At 40.6% G+C, this 22,903-nt stretch overlaps 1 long non-coding RNA gene across 3 annotated transcripts in view; it reads right to left on the reverse strand.

The window, feature by feature from the left end:
* Positions 1-22,903, reverse strand: part of LOC132324954 (uncharacterized) — a 55,991-nt gene that overhangs the window by 14,369 nt on the left and 18,719 nt on the right. For all 3 annotated transcript variants that reach the window (XR_009485796.1, XR_009485798.1, XR_009485797.1), the window contains exon 4: positions 3,318-3,381. This is a non-coding gene — a long non-coding RNA (uncharacterized LOC132324954). The remainder of the gene's footprint in view (positions 1-3,317; positions 3,382-22,903) is intronic.

A 22,903-nucleotide genomic window follows, 5' to 3' on the forward strand; every position in this document is an offset into this window, starting at 1 on the left:
AAGCACCAAGCCCAGGCCCTGGAGCTGCTCCTGGAGGACCAGCACAGAGCACAATGAAAAAGCCCCCATGGAATAGGGGTTTGAGTATTTTTGAAGGTACCCTACAGGGAAGCAGTGTTTGAGTACCTGCAGTTGCAATCAAAGGCCTCCATGTGCCTGTAGCCCTCCTCCTTGGCTTTTCTTTAAGGGAGGTTCATGCTCTGCCTGCATCTCACACGGCCTCAGCTGAGGGAGCTGTGGCTTGCAGCAGGCCATGATGTTGGTAGGGCTCTTCTCTGCCCACAAGGCTAGGGTATCCCAGGTGGCATCCCACACCAAGCAGCATGGCAGGGGGTTTTAGTTTTGTTTTGTTTGGTTTTTTAATTGTTGTGCCAAGCTTTACTGATGGAATTGCCTGCGACATGCAGAATTACAGCTTTTGTGTGTTTGATTTGTCAACCCCCCCTTTATATGACTAGATTGGGAAAAACCACACTGCAGAGCTGCAGCCTGCCAGAGCTCTTGCTTCTGAGTTTATCTTTAGCTGACTGTCAGCTACAAACACATCTATTTTATCGGGGTTTTTTTCCACTGAAGGACTCTTTTCTCTCCCTAACTTTCTTCGTGGGGTAGTTAGCAAAGTCACTGGCTCAAAAGAGACTGCACCCCAGGATTTTTCTGTGCTGCTAAAGTTTCAGTTCTGCTCTGCTGACCAGGGAAGATCTTTGACAGGGAATGAAGGAGGAAGAGGACAAGGGCACACATCCAAGACAGACTGACACAAGCTCCCATGTACTTCTTTACTGAAGCAGCTCCAGAAACTGCCCAGCTTTGCCAAGTCCCTCAGCCTTCCCTGAGCAGTGTATTAATGAAGGAAAACAAGAGGGACAGGGTAAAGGCAGAGCACCAAGGTGTGGCTGTAGCACAGGCATCATTCTCATGGCCATGCTAAGCCAAGGGCTGCTACAAAGGACAGCGTGGCAGGAGATTGTAAACAGGCTTGGAGCAGTGTTCTGCATCAACAGAGCTACTTCTAAACACTTCTTCTTGTGCTGAATCCTCATTAAAACAAAAATAAATAACAAAGTTGGGTTTGTGTTAGGAAGATTGCTTAGAATCCTTGATGTTAAGGTGGTATTTGTTCCATCTTCAAACCCATCCAGCCTGACATTTGAGTTCACCCTCTTGCCCCCTCTGACAGGGGAAGGAAGCCAGATGCACAGAGCATGGTTACAACAGCAGGTTTATTGTCCTGCTCCAGGCTGTGTTGAGATGTTGCTGCAGGGATTACTTAATCCACAGAGCCCAAATCACATGGGCTGTTTCACCTAGCAATCCCTTTTAACACCTTCCCTTTCCCAAATAACCAACCTGCCTCTATTTAATTTTCACCTACAGGGCTCAGTTTTGTTGATTTGACCTCAGTGACAGCCAATAAATCAGCACCTCCCTAGCTCTTGGGGTTTCACCTAAAGGGAGTTTCCAATGCTCCCGTTTCACTTGCTGAAATGCCTGGTAGTTTTTCCCAGTTCTTGTTGGATTACTGAGTCCCAGGTGTGGCTGGCCAGTTGTTTTCTCCCTTCTCTTCTGTGCAATATTTGGTGCTTTTCTACACTGTTCTCCTGTTAGTTCAGCCTAAGGTCTGGTCACCTGTGCACAAACCTTAACAGCTGATACTTCCTTCTAAAGACTGTGGACTATAAACTCTTTTTGGCTGTATTTAAGTTTTTTTCTTGCAAAAAATGGTAGTTCCAATTCTCTATGCTACCAAAACACTAAGGCTGAGTGAGAGGAAGAAAGGAAAAATACTGAATCCTGTGAACTCCGTGTGTAGAACGCTGGTGTTTCCCAAGCTGTTCAGCTGGCATTAACAGTACACCCAGATTCAAGGTTTCACACATTTGCCAATTTTTTTAGTTAAAAAAAAACTGCCTTCAAACCCAGACCAGACTTCATAATAAATATCTGGTGTTCACTGGAAGAAGTAATGCTTTTTTAGACACTGTCAGCTCTAAGCTTTCATCAACTCAGCAGCTGGGCAATTTGCTTTTTATACTCTCTGTGGCCTCACTTGCTCTCTGTGCCCTGTGTTTGCTGTGGGACCAATTGCACATCACTTGACAGGGAGATAGCCAGGGCTCTTGGGCAGAAGAACCCATTGCTTTGATTGTTGGTCTGGAAGACAGCAAAAGAGAAACCACTCTCTTTGGACTTTCTGCCCACGTCTGTAGGAGCCTGGAGTGCTGATTTACTTTCTAATGTGTTTGGGAACAAGGGCTGCACAAAGATTTGGCAGAGCTGGGTGAGGTCCTGTGGGAGCAGATGGTGGAGCAGGAGTTTTGAAAGCTGAGTTTACAAGCTGAGGGAAGCAGGAGAGGAGATGAACAGCACAGGATGGGACACCAAGAGAAGAAAGACCAGAAATAGAGACCATGCCAAAGGGGCCACAAGGAAGTAAGACACAGAGAGAAGGGGCACTGATTTGAACTTTTGTAGATCACATGGACAGAAAGACTTTAATTCTCGACAATTTACTGTTGCCAGTGACAGCTTCTGGAAGAAAAGTGCAGGAATCTTGTTGGCTTTCTCCATAGGAAGATGCAGTTTTAAGGGTCAAACCTTGCAAAACCCACGTTCTAAGCCTCTATGAGAGGGAGCTGTCTGGCAATTAAATGCTGACATCAGGCAAAACTGCCTTCAGGCACGGAGCTCCCACCTGAGTCACTGCTTAGACACTGTGACAGCTCTTGGGAGCAGACAAAGAGTGGCCTCATTTCAGAATTACCGTGTATAACCACCCAGTAGTGTGGTGTAGTTGCTTCTGCAAGCCACAAACAGGAGCAGAAATAAAAAGTTTTGCCTGAGTACATGGGCCATGAGCAGTGAACATGCACTACCAGCTGGGTTATTCCCTGTGTGACACAGCCTGCTTGAGTCTCCTTCTCCCACAGGATGAGCTGCACTCAGCTGTTTGTGCAGAAGCCGAAACACCTCATTTTGCTGTGTGGACAAATCCTGTAATTTATTCCCCCTATTGTCTGATTTAAGACTTACAAAGGCACACAACACTCCAACACACCACTACTAAATAGCCAGGACCTGGGCTTCAAAGCCAGAGGTGGTGCCTAGGTGAGGTGGCACTGGGTTTTGAGAGGGCTGGCTCCCTAGCACAATGCACATACTGCAATCCTTTGTGGCTCTCACTGCTGGTTCACCTACAATACCTGAACTAGTCCAAGTGTCACCATGCCCACAGCACATCTGCTGTTACAGAACTCTCTCATTATCATGTGTTACAAGTTTGTATCATGTGAGTGCTCTGTAAGGAGAAATCTCACCCGTCTGATGCTGACCATGCCATGAATGGATGCTCTGACATTTCAATTTCTCTTTATCGTCCCCCTAGAAAGGAAGAGAAACAAAAAGTCCCTCAACACGAGATTTCTGTGGCAGTAAATGTACACCTAGACATTAGTGTGAGTGTGCAGAAAAACACAAAAGAAGCAACAGATTTCCTTTCATGAAAAAAACCCCGGAAATAGTGTGGTCAGACAAAACAATGAAGGTGAGATAAAACACTGAATAGCTGTAACAAGCAAGCTCCTACTTTGTTCAGTGTACAAATGGGTCCCACAGGAAAAAGCAAAACAAAAAGCAAGTGGAAACCTGTAATTCAATACACTGTTTGAAAAAATGACCTCAGCTGTAGTGTCTCCTAGCATCCAGATAGTTCAAAGAATATTACAAGACCATTAATGTCATAGGCTGTGTTTTATTTTACTCATAATCCAAGAAAAGGAAAGGAGAAATGAGATTTGTTGCAGGTGTGTTCAGTAGAAATTCTCTATGAAGGTAAATGGCTGATATGCCAGGAGATGGTCAGGCTTTCATTTATAACACTCCCCCTGGAACTGTAGGACTGGATAATGCCTGCACTGCCAATGCCATGCAGTGTGCTGCACATTTGGCATGACAGGTCAAAGATTGTATGAAAAGGGATGCAGCTGAAGCAAGAGCTAAACAGCATTTTGGAAACTGCTTTCAGTGTGGGAAATCAGGGTTTGAGTGACAGGACTGGGTCAGCAGAAGGGCTAGGGGAAGAGGCATGGAGAAGTTCCATGTGGGTCTGGTTTGTCTGTTCATCCCTTGCCTCCTCTGTACAGCCAGCATCACACAAGGCAGTCTCTCATAAACAGATGTCTGTGCTGCCTCCCCTGTGGGTGGGATTGCTTATGGAATAGACCTCTTTCTCCTGGTTTGATGACTGAGCAGAAAAGGAAAAGAAAGAAGTACTTTATTCTGAAAGGAAAAGTTCAGCTTTGTGAGTTCTTGACAAGACAGTTTGGTATGAAAAGTAATTCTGTTCAGAGGGGAAAGTATTAATCACCCCCTTCTTCATTAAATGTTAACAACAGATTAGTACAATTATAAATTTGATCTTTTAAATTTAATTAAAGGAATTTGAAAGTATATACAATTCAAAGAAACAGTTTCTGATTAAACCGTTTCTGATTTAAAAACTGATCTTTCAGTGTGTTCAAAGCTCGCCAGTTAATTTGATCTAAACTCATTGATGCAACTCTCCTGGGGCATCTTTGAAACCTGGAAGGGCTATGTGAGGCATCAAATAGCAGTGGCCACCTTCATTTCTGGCCCACCTGATTAAAAATATGAGTGCCTCTTCTCTGGATACAAATACTTTTTTAACTTAGCATGGCCACACTCTTGAGGGAGGGTGTTGTCACCAGTCTCATGTCTTCTTCCAGCTTTCCATTGCACCAGTGTTAGCAGGTATCACCCAATCTTACCTGATCTCTTTCAACACTTTGCTGTTCCCTGCCCTTGTCCTCAAAAGGTGACACCTGCAGAGGACAGAGGTTTGGTTCTGCATCTTGCCCAGGTTCTTTCATCCTCCAGCAGGTCCTCAGTACCAGTCTGGGAGCAGGGCCTTCACACCCTGACTTCTCTCAATTAGTTGAGCATAAATGATGCCACAACTTGCTTTCCAGGTAGATGGCTTTACTTACTTATGAAAAAAATAGTTGTGCTGCTCTCCTCACTTTGGAGGGAAGGTGTTTATCCATCTTCACTTAGCCCAAGTGTTGTACACATTTTCTTATATAAATGGGTTTTTATCTTCAAGTAATTGATAGGCTGAAGTTTTCAGGTGCTCTTATCCTACTGGCCTTCAGCAGACACATAAGTTACCTTTTAGTTTGAATATTGGAAGGATGATTCTTGTCAAAATGTCACTGGTCTGCTCACTGACTGCCCAGGCCAGCGCTGTCCTGGTTTCACTTTCAGAGGCCCTCTGTCCTTCCAATGCTTGGGTCATGTACCTCAGTGCTCTTCTTCAATTTTAGCATGGATTTTTTTTTTTGTTTGACCTGCCAGCAGCTATTTCCATCCTTTAGTAGCTGCTAAGACACTCTTCTTCTCAGGCTCACTCACAAGCCCCAGTTCCCACACCTGTTTCTCATAGGCAGACTGAGCAGCCACCTTATTTTCTTTTTCCAGAAGAGCATGGCTCAAAGTCTATGGGATATGGAAGTAACTTGGAGATCAGTGGAAGTTATATATTATCTCTACTTGTTTTCTATGTTACTTAATATTCATAGATGATTTGCATCTACCTAATAAGCATGAAGAAGTTCTACTGGGGAAAAAAAAAGGAGATCAAAACATGCAGCTGATGTAAAAGTCTGCAAATAAATAGTCAGAAACTGGGCTCATGTGTTTATGGTGTATAAAAGTGGCATGTGAAAATGGGATTTATAAATCCCATTTGCTCTTGAGAAGCAGACCTTCTGGGACTGCACTTTCCACTGCAAATTTCATTTTTATGAATACATATCACAAAAAGATATTTTCAAGTGCCTCAAGTGAGAAGGCAGCCTTAGGTTCAAAAGCTGCAGACCACTTGGTGTTTTTTCAGAAGTCTAAATTATCTATTGCATGTCTAATGAAGATTTGGAATAACAAACTCCAACAAACAATTTGATCTATGTAATATGTAGAAACTCTTTCATAAACCCCCTTTCCACTGATAATCAAAAAAAAAAAGTCATAACATGCTGGGATATCATTTTTAGTTTGCCCTAAATCTGGATCTATTAATGTGTCGGGATTTAATTTTTTTTTTTTTCTTTAACTGATACTCTCAAAATTAAAAGGAAAAAGGTGGGCCTTGAACTCTCAAAATTAAAAGGAAAAAGGTGGGCCTTGACTGAACCACCAGCTGGTGAAAGGCAGAAGAGATCAGCACTTTGCACAGGTGTGATGTTATCTGCTGTAATTACTGACAAACAGAAGGGGGAAGGATGGAGTGCCCCTGGGTGTTTGCAACCCTGCCCAAATCAAGGGAAGGATGGAGATAGGCAGCTCCTTTGTGTGCAGAAAGGATCTGCATTGTCACGGGGAATTTCGGGTCACATACCATAGGGCTGTCCATGCCTACGGCAAAACACCTGTCAAATCTCTAAATATTACTTTTCCAAACAAGGTGTTGCCACTGGCTCAGGATTATTCTGTATCTGCTAGACAGAATTATCTCTAAAACCACGTTTCTACTTTAAAAATTAATTTCTGCAGGTGCCTATGGGCAAAGCACAATCACACTATGGTTTTGTGGAGGAGGAGAATGTGGTTCTGGAAAAAAACAAGAAGAGCTCAGGGGTAACACTCAAAAGGCAAATGTGCTGCAGGAAACTGAATGAGCAGGGATTATGTCACAACCCCTCCCATGTTATAAGTATTTTTATAATCATTCTTTTGATTTTTAAACATTGTAATTGTTCTAGAATGTACTAATTTAACATATTGATATCCCTGTTAACACACATATATTACATGTATGTATAAATATATATGTCACCGTTATTTTTTACTTTCTATTTTTACTATTTAGAATCTAAAGACATTTGCATAATAGAAGCATGAACAGAGTATTTAGTCAAGATACTAAACCAACCAGTACCATTATGGACCTGTTTCATATTCTATAAATAATATTTAAGTTTTAAAAAACAAGAACAGTCCATGATCAATGAATATTAAAGACAAAGAGAGGGACTGAAATCTGATTAAAGAATTTGTATTTTTCTCCTGAGGGAAGGGGAATAACACAGGTCTCTGCTCTGATGTGCATTATAGCACTCTTCAAATACCTGTTTGTGACAATAAAGAAACTACCTGGTCCTGGACCAAAGGAGGTATAAGCAGAGAAATATCACATGAGCAGAAAGGACATGCTCTTTCAATACAGTTAATAATACCACCACTGCAGGAATAAAACAACCTGCTCTAGTGCTAATACTTTTTTGTACTATGCTTTGCTCAAAAGAGATTAAGAAAAAAATTTAAATGGCAGGGAAAAAATATAAAATTTAATTGATTTGTTCATTGCAGTTGAAGGTTTAGGGGTAACTTGATCAGGTCCACAGGTATGTGAATAAGAAAGGGATTTGAATACTTAGGAAGAAGAGATCACACAAAAAAAGGAAATTTTTGGTGGTTTAGTGATAAACTATCACATCTCTATTTCCTGACAAACTGGAAGTCAGAGAACTTTTGCAATTTAGTTTGTAATCTACTAATATAGATGTGAAGCAATTCTGAAATTCTTTTCTCATGATTGTTCAAAGAAATATTAAGTTGTTAAACTAATGACATCAGGTATAATGTAAACAGGATCATCCAAGTATAAAAATAATTTATCCCTCCAGCTTAAAGCAGAGTCTCCAAAGACAGTCCTTTAATTCTTGGTCTTGTTCAACCATAAATCAGGTTAATTTCTGGACTAAGCTAAGCTGTCATTCTTCTGGCTGAGGTGTTTCCCTATACTTCCAAAACCTGCATTTCAGGGATTCATGAGAAGTATTGGAGGCCAGGAGAAATCTTACTATAGAAAGGCACGAGAAGATTTGTAAGCTTCATCAAGTAGCATTTTCAGAAATCTGTTTGGGTCATAAAGAGCTCTTGTTTACAATCTTTTTTGGAGCTGTGTACTCAAACAAACAACATACAGATGAAAATCTGGGTTTATTTATTCTCCTGCAGGCTGGTTGCTGAGGAGAAGTCCCCAGATGCTACTAGATTCTATCCATGCTAGTAGATTCTGTAACAACTGGGTAAAGAAGAATTTTTCTAGAAATTTTCCCTAACTGGTGTCTCATTTGTATGGAAATGGGATTACTTATATACATTTAACTCTCCCTGGCACCAGCATCTTTCCCATGATCAGCCCATCACTGTCTTTTCTCTCTTCTTGGCACAAGAAGTCAAGCAGCTTTAAAACCTATAGCTGTTAATATAGCTCTACAAAATTGTTTCCCAAATGTACTAGCAGAGATCCTAAAAATGACATGTCTTCATCTTAGTCAGATGGATGGGAAATAAATCCAAGCAATTAAAAAACTTTCTGTAGGTTTTTTTTTTCATTTAATTTAAATTGCACATCTCTGATGGGCAAGGTCTAGCAGAAAGGTTTTTTCTATTATATACAAACTACAGCCTCACTGAATGTATACTTTAGGATGTTTTATGCCCAAAGTTATCCTCTATGCAGGTCTGCAGCAGTCAGTTTGTGATTATTTGTGGCCAGGATGATTTCTGTACACATTTTCTGAAAGTACAGATTATCAGCTGAGTCTCTTGTGGAAGTGCTACCTATGCATGACACATTTTTAGTCAGATACGTATGACCTGAGACTAATTAAACACCTGCTATCTGTACTTCTGTTAAAAGTGACTCCCTGATGTTTCTTGCTGCCTTTCACTTGCAATCATGTGAACTCAAAAGGAATTGGCTTTTTCTCTCTCTTTGATATACAATTTATATTTGAATCTTGCAGAATGATTATCTGCAGAATTGACATGATTGCTCTGAAAATTGCACCTAACTCATGAAAGCTGCAATTGATTTTAAAATGGTAACTATTTTCACTCACTATGATCTCTGATCAGGCTTGAATACACTGAATTTTGTCTAAATTTGCTGGGCATCTCTGTAAAAGTGTTTCACCAATGGGAAGCCACAGTTATCATTTGCAAATTTTAATGGGCTATGACCTCCCATTCTATCACTTTTGATCTCCTCTGGAAACTAATGGGAATAGATTTGAAAGAATAAGAAGCTTCCTAAGAGTCTGCAAAGACTTTCATGCAGCTTGTGAAGGTGGCTCTGAGTTGCATTAACACCCACAGTGCACAAATAAATACTGTTCAGATAGAGTGTTTCTGCACAAACTGGCTCTAATCTCCACCAGAGGCAGGCATTGCCTGCCGAATTTCAGATCTTCAGCCTCCTTTTCCTACTTTTGCCTCTAGCATCAGCAGCTACATACACCTGTGAGAGAGCAAAATGTATTAATCTAAGCCCATCTGAATCTTGAGTCTTGAAGAATCTTGAAGAGTTTTGCAGAAGAGCTCAAGCCAGCACAAACCAGTCCAACATAACTGTGTGATGGCTTGTGGAGAAACCTAACCAGCAGAGTGAAGTCTGCCTGCCAGGAAGCCCTGTGAAATCTTCTTATTTTGTTATCTTGTGCTTCAGGACCCTGAACTGGGGGTGAGGGAGCAATTACAAACCCCGTGACTGGCCTTACTACTCAGCACAGACGTGACCAAAACCTCCTGGCAAGCCTAGCTTCCCTATCAGGGTGTGGCAAATGACACCTCCGTGCTTTAGCTTTGCCCCAGGCCTGGGGTTTCTCTGGCTATGAGAGTTATGCTGCAGTTGTTGCCTGAGCTGAACATACAGTGAGTGCTCTGGCTGGTGTGGCTGGCATCTCTGCTCCAGTGAGTTGCAGTGCTATTTCACAGTGCAAATGTGCAGTGTTATGTTGGTTGTTGCCTTCTTGCTGGTTGTTATGTTTTCTGGGTTTTTATTTTTTTTGGCCAGCACCTCCACATAAGTCAACATAGCTTTTCTCACACTCCTTTCAGAGCTTGCCCTGGCTTTGTGGCAGTAGCCAGCCATGTGAATACTCTCTTTGCAGTGACTGTGATCCTATTGCCAGCCCTAAACAGCTACAAACTGTTGGCTATGGACATTCTGTGTTTGGTACAATCTAATCCCAGGTGTGCTTTTAATGGAATGGCTGTATCTGAAAAATTCTCTCTCCTTTCATGAGAATTAGAGTTGCAGTGTCCAGTCTTGTGCATAAATTTGTGACATGGGAGGTCACCCTCCAGAAATGTGGGGTAATCCAGACAGGCTGGTGATACCTGGACATTCAGAGAAGTAAAACTATTGCTGCAGTGAGAGCTTTGGTTATACTGCAGATCTTCTCTTTTATGGTTATCAAACAAACAGTAAATGGACAACCAAGGTGCTGCATGGACTTGAAATAAAAAAAAAACAAAAAAAGCAAACCAACTTATATAATACATTAATTACCAGGAACACTAATTGTTAGCAACACAAAGGAACTGGTTGCCTGGTGAATTTGCACCTTCCAAAACAAAAATATATTGACAGTTAACCAAAGCTGGTAAAGATTTCTGTTAATATTACACAAAAAATATTCTTCAAGAATCATGTAGCTATAGGAGAAACAATATTTTTTAAATGTTTATTGAACTTCAGTGTTTGAATTTAAAACTTACTTTAAAATTGTAACATAATTTCTAGCTTTTGTGAACAGACTGAAGTGAAACCAATGCTGTATCTCAGATTTCTGCTTTTCCCATGAATGGTTATTACTGATAAGTATTTCACAAGGGGTAGACTGCAATGTGTGAGGGTTTTAGAGCTCTGTCCCTTTGCTAAAGCATTCTTTAGCAGCATAGACTTTGGACAGTTAACTTACTTTCATCAGCAGTAAACTATTTAAGTAAGTCTTGCCTGAACCTGTTCATTGATTTGAAACAGAGGACAAAAATGTTCCATAAATCTATTGTGATTATTACAAAACTAATGTAGTCAGTATCATAATCTTGGACTCAATATTTTTGTATTTACAGTGTTTGTTTTTTTGTTTAAATGAGCACTGTTTTCGGAATTAAAGCAGAATGAAAATTCTCACATTAGATACTTAGGTCCAAAGAGATAAGTAAGGACCTGTGGACTCCCTTTGCTTAATGAGGTTTTTAGACAGATTTCATATCTTCCTGTCTTTGCTTGTCTTTAAAATAAGATCATTGCCTCCCATTGTCTTAAAAGACCTGTTGGTCTTGGAAATGTGAAGGACTGCGTTCAGGAGAGCTGGAGAATGCTCAGTCTTAAAAAGATTTAGGAGAGAGCAGTACTAGAAACAGAGGCATAATCTCTCTTTGGTATTCAGGTTAAAGCTGGCCAAAAAGCATTTTTTTCAAATGTAGTTTATTTTCAACCAGATGCCAGTTTGACTTACAGCTTATACAAACATACCTTACCCACTGAAGACAGTGGAGACTGGCACAGAGCTTTGTGTGGATCAGGGGATCATGGAATAAAAGTTCTTATCTGACATGAGTTTGCCAGGTGAACACTAAAGATCATCAAGCCTGAAAATCTGTGTGCAATTTGCTGTTCCACAGTCTTTCTATTTCCATCCAAAGTATCATTTAAATGAAGGCTATGTTAAGGCATCCACAGGCAACACAATATTGCAATTTCATGATCTGTCACAGTGTCAAGGCTTCCTATGTGATGGTGTTTGGTTTGCAAAAGTAATACTGTCTGAATGCATTTTTTTTAGCAGCACAGAGCCTACTGATGCTGCAAAATCATCTTCAGGGTGGTTTTCATTCTACTGCTGGTTCCAGGCTAGATTAGAGTTTGGAGTGTTTTGGGGCAAAGCAAAATGGTTAGCAGCGATAGCACTTCTTCCATACTGCACACATCAGTGCCTCCAAAGTGGAAATTCATATTTCTGTGGCATTAGAGAGCTCTAAACCATGAAAGTTTTCCTGTTCACAGTATTAGCCAGATGAAACATGTGGGAAGGCAATCCTGGATACAGAGGACCTCTGCTCACTGTTACCTGCTGTTAAGTGTTCCAGTGGGAGGGAGAAGCTGGGTCACAAGGACTAGCCTGGGTTTTTGAGAGCAGTCATTGCTGTGTGTGCAAACACCCAGTGGACAAATCCAACCCTGGATCTCATCAAATACAGCTTATTAGTGCAAATTGTTACAGGAGTGAGTGACTGGTAGCACTTGACAGTCATCTGAGGCTGAGGCAGTGACAGGAAAACTGTATCCTCTGCAGCATTTATCTGCTTGAGCCATGAGCTCATCCTTTCTGACTCATCTGTTGAGTACTTTCCAGTTCCTACAACAGGCACAGGAGTTGGTTTAGCAACTTGCACAGCCTTGGCTCACTCTGCAAGCAGGTTCATCCCATGATCTGAAGGAGGGAGTTCCTGTGCAGAGCACTGCCTATAAGCACCCACAAGAGAGTGTGCAGTAAGGACACCATGGTAAAGTTGCAAGAGGAATAATATCTCTCTCCCTTCTTGATTTCCAAATGTTTTTCTTTCCAACCCCCTATTGTACTGTGTTGTATAATAATTTTAAGTGCAACATCTTCCCTCACCATACTGAACAGCCACTGCTACACAAGTAACCCAAAAGTTAATTAAATTGTGCTTAATCAAAAAGTAAAATTTCACTGTCCAAGATATACCAGTCATCTGCTCCATCTATTCTATTTCTTGCTTGGAGGACTGCAGTGTCTCCAAATTCCTGCTCCAGAGTACCATGAAGAAAGGCAGTAAAATTCATCCAGGTATCATATTCTGTGCTATAGGCAGATGATTACTTTTATACTTTTAATTATCTTTCTGTCTTTATACAGAACACATTAAACTCAAAATTAAGCATTATTTTATATTATGAAAATCAATGAAAACATGGTGAAAGTATGGGCTTATACTGGCATGCAATAACAGAATGAGTCACTTCATCAAACTCCTTTTGATAATACAAGTTTTTAAATTCTTTACTTCACTCCATCACAGCTCTTTAACTTCATCCTCCCTCAGATAATGCTATTTGAGTAAAGGGTTGTTTTCATGAAAGATCTTGTGACAAGGAAGAGTTGTATTATAATGACACCACTGACAGAAAGGCAGCATAGTCCTTTCTTTTGCATGGGATGTTTGCAGTTCAAAACCTTTGAGCTGGTTATATACTTTGGAACTGGTTTCTTTCATGGCTTAAAAATCCCAATATTTTGCTTTCTGATACCTTAAAATAGACAGAATATTAGACAGAATAATAGAATATTTAGCTTAATGATCCCTCAGAGGCTGATGAGTATTCAGTTAGACTCAAAGCTATATCCCAACAAATTTCAGGGGAAAGTGGGCTGGCATGTTCACTATTCAGAGAGAAGCTGGCTTACCCTTCCAAAGAATTTGCATGACCCAACACTCAGCTGGGATAGCCTTGAGGAAAAAAAACCCTATAACTTTTCATGAAGTTGCAAATGGACCTGTAGAAGAGAAGCGCTGAAAAGCAGGACTCTCCTGGCAGAAGTAACCAGGATTCAGTCTAGGCAGAAGGGGGAACCCTGCATAAAAAGATGCACTGCACACATCAATTCTGATTCATCCCACAGAAATGTGGAGAGACATTTCAACAGGTATTATTAGGATTTGTCCTGGTTTGCAGACCTAACCATAGTCCATCTACTAGGAGTGCACTGATTTTATTTCAGGCAGTAAGGAGAACCTGACAGGTAAGATAGAGATCATGTATATTGAAAAATAAATACTCTTTTGAATCCCAGTATAAGCAAGTAAGAGTCTTCAAATGAAAATAAACTATTTTTCTCAGAAATAAATCTTATCTCTGTCTGTTTCCCACGATTTCTATGCATATCAGTGTGAATATCATATTATGAATGGTCATTGAGAACCTATCCATCCATTTTATTATTGTAAGTGAACTAAAAGTATAATGGTGTTTCTTTCATTCAGAAAAATACACACCTTCTGCAGTGCCTTTTTATAGGAGATGAAAAATTTTCACATGTATTCCAGTTCATAAAAAATGCTGAGATAAAATATAATTCTTTAGCTTAGTTTATGGAGTCCAACACAAAAGATGTTGAAGCTGGAAAATCTAAAGTCTTAGGACATAGCAAACTGTTTGAAAAAAACAAATGGACACTGTAGGCTTCAGCTTTCATTCCAGTTTTCAATTGGTTTCAGTTTTCATGGGTTTTTAGTTGTTATGTACCTGGGTTCAAATACCAAAAAGGTGCATTGAAATAGACTAAAATCTTGCACATTGCCAGTTTAGAAACAAGTAGCATGTAGGAGTTTTGGCATATTTGGAAGTAATAAGCAAAATCATGACAGAAATTATAGTTTCTGTGAGGTGATGTAAATGTGATTGTCAGTTTCTTAGCATTATCTTGAAAACTCTGAGGAGAAAAATACCTAAAGCAAGGACAAATAGTTACAAATTATTTTAAAGTGATTCCCAAGACTTTAAGGCTGCAAAATCACCTCTGCAGAGCTATTTGGCTCCAATGTGTAGGAGCCATGACATATAGACCTCTGTCACATCCACAAGTGTTGCTCCCATGAATGGAACTACTTTTTTTTTGTTTTGATTCCCAGTTTACTAGTCTTTAAACACTGATTATGACAATTTATGCTTGCCCAGATTAATAGTACTGTCAGAGCACAAATGAAAGTATTTACAGAATACAAACCACAAAAAACCATGGAGTATATTGTGCTTATAGCTGCTTCTTTGCCACAGGTCAGGTTCTCTCTGTGTTCAAGGGTTATAAGTTTAAACCAACTGATTAGCAATAGTTAAAAGGTTTTTATAACCTTTTAAAAAGTTGTTTTATTCCATTACTAATGCTTATTCACAGGTTTTATGCAACAATTTTCAAGTTGGTAAAAATGTGTAAGTTTATCTTTGCGCGTATCTCTTCAGATAAGTCAACCAACAATTATGGATACTGAAAGCTGGAGCCTAAGAGCAGCTTAACAGTGTTTGAGGAGGATATAGGATATCAGAGGATTCTGTTTCCTACTGACAGATCTCCTAAACCTCCTGATCAGCCACATCAGTGTTTGCTCTATCTGTTCCCTGTTGGAGCAGAAAGAGGCACAACAGCCCTGGGGCCACCTGGAGTGCAGCCGCGAGGTCCCAGAGCAGCACAGAGCACATCTGCCAGAGCTCTGCTGCTCACCTTGCAGCCTGCTGGGTGCTTGCTGCCTCTTCCCAGGTAATGAGGAGAGTTGTGTTTTCCCTAGTGACTTCTGCACATCCTGTGTAATATCTCTGTGTGTCTCTCCTTGCCTCCCACTATCTGACAAGCTTCTGTCCCCGTGGCCAGCCCTGCATAAAATGAGCGTGTGTAGAAAGAACCCTTGGCCTGGTCTCACAGCTTTGAGATGCATGGGAATACTTCTGCAGGAAGTTACAGCCAAGGCAAACCATAACCCCCTCCAATCACAGAAGGGTTGAGTTTGGAAGGTGGGGATGCAACAGCCTGGTCAGAGAGCGAGAAAACAGGCTTTGTTTTCTCACAGTGGACTTGTGAGACTTGGAGAGAAATTATGATAATTTGTAGAGAAATTATGATAACTTGTTAGTGTAAACAACCTGCAGGTGGTGTTTTCCTACTCTGTTTTTCTGTTTTTCTCAAGGACTGTTTGTGAGAAAGATGTTTTTGTTAATCAGCCAATCAAGCAGAATGTGTCGAATCTGTCTATAAAAGAGAGGGTTTTCGTATTAAAGTCTCCGTCTCAAGCAAACCAGCCTTCGAGTGAATTTGTGTCTTTTCTGGCTCAAGGGTGACAGGAAGGTACCTCTGGGGCTGATCTAGTCTAGTTGAACCTCTAGCTCAACAAGGTTTTTGCTAGAGCAGGTTGCCCAGGACCATGTCCAGATTTGGGACAGTTTTTAAAATAAACAAATAAAGGCCAGAATAGTGGTCTCCAATATCTTTTAGAATGGAAAGGACAGTCTACAGAACCCCAGGAGTGTACCAGAACATGCTCTGCAAGGACACAGAGTGTCACATAAATCAAACTCCTACATTCTGTACTGACCCATAAACTCACCTGAAAATAAGATGGCCCTGTATGCATTCTGCCCTAAAGATCTGTTTAGACAGGGATAAAAGGCATGGAGCTCATACTGAGCAAAAATAATGGGAAGAATTAAAGACCCTGTTCTCAACAAACTAATTTCAGCACAATGCAAAGACTAACTGAAATACACCGATCCTTCTGAAAGTGTAGAGGACCCCTTGAAAAGAGCCAGCATGAAGGAATTGCATTGTGTCATTTTTCTGTTGTCAGGGAAATGCAAAAAAAGGGCCAAGTGTTTCTGGAAATTCAAGCAGTTTTTCTATCACATTGGCATAAAAATACATGTTCCCAAGTGTTTGTACAAAGGCACCTGCAAACAAGAAAAGTGTGTCTCAAAGCCTGTATCCTATGAAAAAGATACCAAAAGATGGTATTCTGGAGTGTATAGAATGGTTTAATTTTGAACTGAAATGATTGTGTTTTAGAAAAAACACCTTTACCTTCTTTCCTGTCATGAGACTTTGCCCTGCTCTACAAAATGAAAAGACCATTTCATCCATCCTTTTCAGCATATTTCACAGATATTCCTCCCATGCTTAGTTATTTTGGGGTGGGGAAGAGCTGGCTTGGGGTGTTTGTTGGCATTATAAAATTTTAAGAATATCCTATTTTAGTAATATTAAATGTCAGTCAGTATGTTCTTTAATTTTGGTTGTTCTTTATGAATGAAGAAGCAACCTGCTTTCTGTGGAGAAGGAAGATGTTTTAAATTCCAAGCATTGTAAGGCTCCAAAGAATTATTACCAGGAGATAAACCAACAAATTCTTCTGAGGACATTATTGTTACTATAGAAACATGCCTACATCCAGAACTTCACTGTGAGGTAAGAAGGGAGAATTTGCTTCATTAATCAATTTTACTCTCCTATCACAACTTGGTTGATGAGGACAATGGTAATTACAGGGCAGACAAGCACAGAGGTAAAAGCATCTCCTGCCCTCTTCAGTAAAAACAGACTGAGCAAGATGCAAGTTTTTGTTCAGAGCTGGCTCTGAGAGGTCCTTTCCTTCAGCCACCAGATTGTGTGTTACAGACCCCAATGCTAAAACTGTCTCAGTCATCTCCTAAAAAACATCTACAGTTGTGTAGTTATAGCTTCAAGACCAAAAATGTCAGCCTGTAGCCCTTGTGAACCTGCAGTGTGGTCATGCCCCTGCCTTCTTGCATTCTCATTCCAAACATATTTTTTTAATTTGATGTTTCTTTAAGCAGACTTTTATTAGCTGATGGGTTGCACTGCTGCAGGAAGCCAGTGGGGCAAGTACTGCAGCATGAATTTTTGAAGTGAATGGACAATATTATTACTAAAGTTTTATCTAACATAGGAATACAGACAAAGATGTAACAAAATCCCAGGCTTTAGAGAGTATGGATGCTTTCCTCTGCCATTCCACCACTGCTCTCTTTTAGGTTTTACGAACATTGCACGTATGCTTCCACCTTCCCTGTTGTCATTTTCTCAAGAGACATGGAAGGCCATCCTCCACACAGGCAAACAGCCCCCAGGAGCCAGAGCTGGGCTGTTATTTCCTTTAGCTACCATTTCAGTGATTTAGTTCCAAAACAGGTTATGAGCCAGGTTGTTGGCCAAACAGAAAATAGAGAGGCAGGATGTGCCTGGAGTGCCATGGAGACTTCCAGTGGTTTTACTTCTGTCTCTCTTTGGCAGCTCCCAGAAGCACAACATGTCAAGATGAACATCGATGGAGTTGGTACCCATGGCATTCCTTGCTGGGCCCAAAAGCTGTCTTGCTGAGATGACAGTCATGCTCTCTGGCCACTGCATTCACTTGGATGCAGATTGTTGGGTTTAGAAGTCAGGGAAGAGCTAAGACACCCGAAAACCTGCTAGTTGAACTTTCCATTAAATTTCTCATGCACCCTGCAAAGGACCACAGAAAATCTCACAGGAAGGTAGGGAAGAACTTTTATGGACAGATCCTTCAGACTAAGTTAGAAAGGAGAGGGCACTTGCAGTAGCCATTTCTGACCCAGGGATCTCCCAGAAGTAGCCAGGCCACATCCATACACTCGTGACTTCATTCCAAAGACAGACACACAGCAGCAGTGCTGAGGAAGAGACGTGCACTGCACTCCATCCAGCATGTCCCCAGCCTGGCAGTAGAGGAAGCCAGGGCTCCCCTGGGACCTGTTCAGCGGAGCCACATCGCCACCCCAGTGTCACCTGTACCACCAAGGGCAGCACCTTGGTGGTACAGGTGACCACCTGCTCCAGGGGGTGGCAAGCTGAGCTGCTGGCTCCGCTCCACATATCGTGAAGAAGGTAAGATTATGTAAAACTATGCAAAAGCTGACACAATTTCAACCACAGTTAAACTTCCTTGGAAGGCTCTTTACGGGGTTTAAAAATGATTAGAGCAGAAGACTGCTTGAAAAACTATTGTCACAACTACAGAAGTTAATACAGAATACCTTCTCCACTGAGATATTTCAAGAACATCAGTTTAAAATGCAATTGGAAGGATGATTTAAGTTCCCTACGGATATTCAGGGAACTTTCTAAGGAGATCTGCCACAGAGAAAACCCATTAACTTTTATATCAGACTCTCTAGGAATCTCCCATAAATTGATTAGCATCCAAACCAGAAAGTACATGACTTTGCCTCTATTTCCTCTGAGCAGTTTATTTCTAGCCCTGCCCTGCCTCTTAGTTCAAAAATGCCTTTAGAAACTTATGATCCTTTCTAAAAAAAGATACTGAAAGTTGGGTTTCTGCCAAAGTCATAATTAATAGTCAAGCAACCAGACTCACATACTTGTCTCACTTTTTCTGTGTTTAACAAATAGATAATCTAATACAGATAAAAATTTTTATTGATGACACAGAGGAATAATGGTTTTTACATTAAGAAGAAGAAAAAAAAGAAAGTAATACCAAATTATAACCTCTGAATAAGGAAGATTAAAAAAAAAAAAAAAAGAGGAATACATTAATTTGCTCCATGGGTGTTTTCCTGAAAGTTAAATTTCATGCAAAGCTAAAACATGGGCTTTCTCATTTGAAATTTTTTATAGTTTTGGATTACATAGATAATTACTACAGGGTTTCTTGGTTTTCTTTTTACATGCAGGCAGCTATGTACTATAGTCAATACACTTAGGCTCACTGTTAACAAAATAAATGAACTACATTTTAAAATCTTTCCCTGTGAGAAATTTGTTTCTGCCCTTTAATTACTTCACAACAATTCTTTCCATTCATTTGATTTTGTAACAATCTTAAAAAACAATGGAGTAGGTAAGCACAATGCTCCATTGCAATATCAGCCTCACCAGCCACAAAGGTTTCCCCTGCCTTCTGCACCCTTTACCCCAAGACATCAGATCAGCCCACTTTCCCATACAATTATTTTAACACCTCATAACCCATGTGGAGGTACAAGCATCCTTTTCTTTCCACTGTAGCAGCCTGGAAAGAGTTAAAAGAAGCATGCTTCCTCCTCTTGCCTAAATTGCCTTTTAGGCAGTATTACTCTAGAAGGAAGCTCCTCAAGACAGTCCTGGAAAGGGTGAAAAAAGAGAAAGGTTCTTAAGAGATCTACATGTAAGAAATTAATGAGAACCCTTTGCAGGCTCACATGGGAAGGGTGAGGGATCTTATTTTAAACAAAACTCCCCATGTCCCTCATACCAACAAAACTGAGGTCCAGAGTCCATCTGCCGGTATGGAATTCTGACCCACTCTGGCTGTAGTATCAGTGGTGCTAATTTGTGGTCTCTTGTTTGGGGCTAGGTGGGGTAGGTGTCTGAGCCCCAGGCACTCTGGGTGAGAGGAAGCCCTAAAAAGCCCTACCTGGGGCTTCTGCAGGTGGCAGTGGGAGGAGGGAGATGCCTGTGCTTGTGCTGGGTAGCCCAGCAGGTGAAGGCTATTGGAGGAGGTGCAGTGTGACCTCAGTTGGGAGATGTCAGCTCAAAGTGCCTCTTCAGAAGCAGTGTAATTGGCAGAACTGTGCTTCAGGAAGCTGCCAGCTGCTGACAACTGGTGAGCACAGAATGAACAATTACTGGTGTGAGTCCTTCAGCCTGCCCCTGCATGCAATCTCTTCCTCTGGTTTGGTCTAGTGGTCCAGAGCAACTCCCTGCTTCCTCTCCTCCCTAAACTTGGTAGTTGGCACATTGTGGTTCAGCGTGTGGGGGCTGTGGTTCACTTTCCCTGTTTTGCCTGTATATAATATACAAAATAAACTTTGCTTCTTGGAGTTTTGGATATCAGGAACACACTGGTGAAAAGTTGGATGGGAAAAGATATGACTCACAGCAATTATCAGTTGAAACTAATACTTCATTATGAATCCCTGTTTCCTACACAACCTTGTTACTGCAAGGTTCCTACACTAATTGAAATCACAACTTGAAAGCATCAAATTTTAAAATAATCAGAAATAAACAATTTCTCTAGCTGCCTTTAAATAAATATTACATTACTTGTTTAATAGATTTTTTTTTTCAATAATGAGGTTTAGGGTTTTTTAAAATATCATTAAGTGTACTCTTGCTTTCACCAGGGAGAATGTGTTTTGTCAGAAAGACAATTGTTCTTCTGGAAGTGTTACGCTGTGAAATTTGTTGAAAGTGTTTGCATGGATCCCTGAGATCTAAACTCATCACACAGAGCTTATGATGCATAAAGCATTGTGGTCTGATTTTTCCTTTTGTCCTTCATAAAGCTCTAAAATGGTCCAGGTTACAAATAATGGCACAGATCTAGGAAAAAAAGACATAATTGATTTTCATGACAAAGAAGAAAATTGTATTAAGATAACTGCTATCTTTCTTACTTCCCTACACTTTCCACCTAATATTTTATGGGCATTGTGTGAATAGATTTATGCAAAGTATGCTTGCTTGAAGTCTGCCAACCACTCATGCTAATTTTGTTTGGACTCTATCATTTTATGTCAGTCATACCAGGAATAAAAAGGAGATGTGTTTGCTACTGAAGAACACACCTATAAATTCACATAGAACAAGAGAAGACAACAGGCCAAAAACTGTGAGGGAACTGGAAAGGCAAGAAATAAGTTGTACCTGACTGGACTGTGTAAGACAGCAGTTCAGGCCCCTCTTGTAGTAGGTACCCCTCCATTTTACAGCAGGATGCAATGAAGTGGGATTTTGAAATAGTGTGAATAAAAGAATTGGTCTCACAAGGTCTGAGGGAGGGAACTGCGTATACTAGGGCATCAAGGAATAAATATTTTTGCCTGAGTATATGTTTTGCTTCTGTGAAACTGTTTTGCTATTTTTTTTTTTAACAGCCCGACAGACCACAGGCAGCACATTTTTCTTTAGAAATTTAATCTAGAGGTGGCTAGACTTTTTTGCACAGTCCATAGACCCAGAATGCCTGCAGATGAAGGTTTGGGTGCACAGAGGACGTCGGTCAGTGTCTGCTCTTCTGGGCAAAATGAAGACAAAGCCATCTTTGGAACTACACCCCAGTGATACCATGGAGAAGGGGCTTTTTTCTGCGTCCCCAGCCACCCACTCCACCTGCCACACATTTAATGAGGTGCATGAAAAACATTATTTATCAGAGGCGCACAACTCTGTTAGAAGCTGTTGTTATTATAGGTAAATTGGTACATGCTCCCACTCCTACCCAAAGAGCCAATAAGGAGCTGCAGAACAGGGTACATAGTAGATATTTGTGTTATGCTTTGCCTCTGATGTTTGTGTCAAATATTTCAGCATAGGTTTTAAGCTTGATTTAATTCCCTAAATGTGTTAACAACTAACAACCATCAAGTTTTTTCCTAACGCAACTTTGTAAATGCGCAGTATAAAATACAGCGAGGATTGAATTACACGGGTATGCGATTATGCTCACAAAAATGTATTGCAATGAGCTTTTCCTTTTAAAGGCAGGAAATTAAGTTCTGTAATTATATGACAACATAACATCAGAGCAGGGAAATTGGAATCTGGTTCTTTCATTTTCTTGGTCTGCTGTCAGCAGACATGAGCTTGACCCATTCTCCCTTCCATGTAGCTCAAAAGAGATTCCTGGTGAGAATCCAGTGAGAAACTGGTAATTTAGAGACTTGAGAAGTGAGTTATTGCCCAAAGCATGCAGGGGTATCTTGCTCCAGTGCTGGTGAGCAACAGGGCAATGCCCCACAGCTCCTCAGCTCCCCCACTCAAACATAAGGTCTTTTAGAATTTAAAACACATAGTTTGATCACAGTAAAGCACCTCTCAACACAGAATAATTAAAACTGGTTTTGGAATATGCTCTGTCCTGAGGTTCAGCGGTGCCATAAGATATACTTGTTTGAGGGAAAAGGACAGGCTCCACAATCCTCCCTGTCCCACACAGAACAAATTTAAGTCACAGAGGATGAACATGTTGAACCTCTGATGCTGCTTAATTGTGAAAATATGATTTTTTACTGTAAAAGTACTGATACCAAGATGACATGATAATGCCAGTTCATATAATGCTTTTTATAAAATATTTGACAGAAAGGCTACAAGAAAACCAAATTGATATTTTCTGAGTAAGGGATTCAGTCTTACTTTGGAAGAAACATATTGAATAAGTATTGCACCCACGGTATAATGAGTTCTTCATAACAGTGATGCTTTCTGAAGTAAACTTTAAAGTAAAGAATTACAATTAGCTCTATGTTTCCACAAATACAGCGTGGACCTACTGCATCTCTATGAATGCTTACTACTGAAGTGTATGACCCTCAAAATAGGAAGAGTTGTGTCTAAATACTCTCAATAGGAATTCTGCTTCAGCTGAAGTAATCTGTGGTTACTTTTGTGATCATCTAACTGCAGAGACTGGAAGACAGAAGGAAACAAATGGAATAAGGTCTTTGCTGGTAAGGGTTGAGACAGGCTGG

This window comes from Haemorhous mexicanus, chromosome 3 (assembly GCF_027477595.1).
Source record: "Haemorhous mexicanus isolate bHaeMex1 chromosome 3, bHaeMex1.pri, whole genome shotgun sequence".
Classification (NCBI taxonomy): Eukaryota; Metazoa; Chordata; class Aves; order Passeriformes; family Fringillidae; genus Haemorhous; species Haemorhous mexicanus.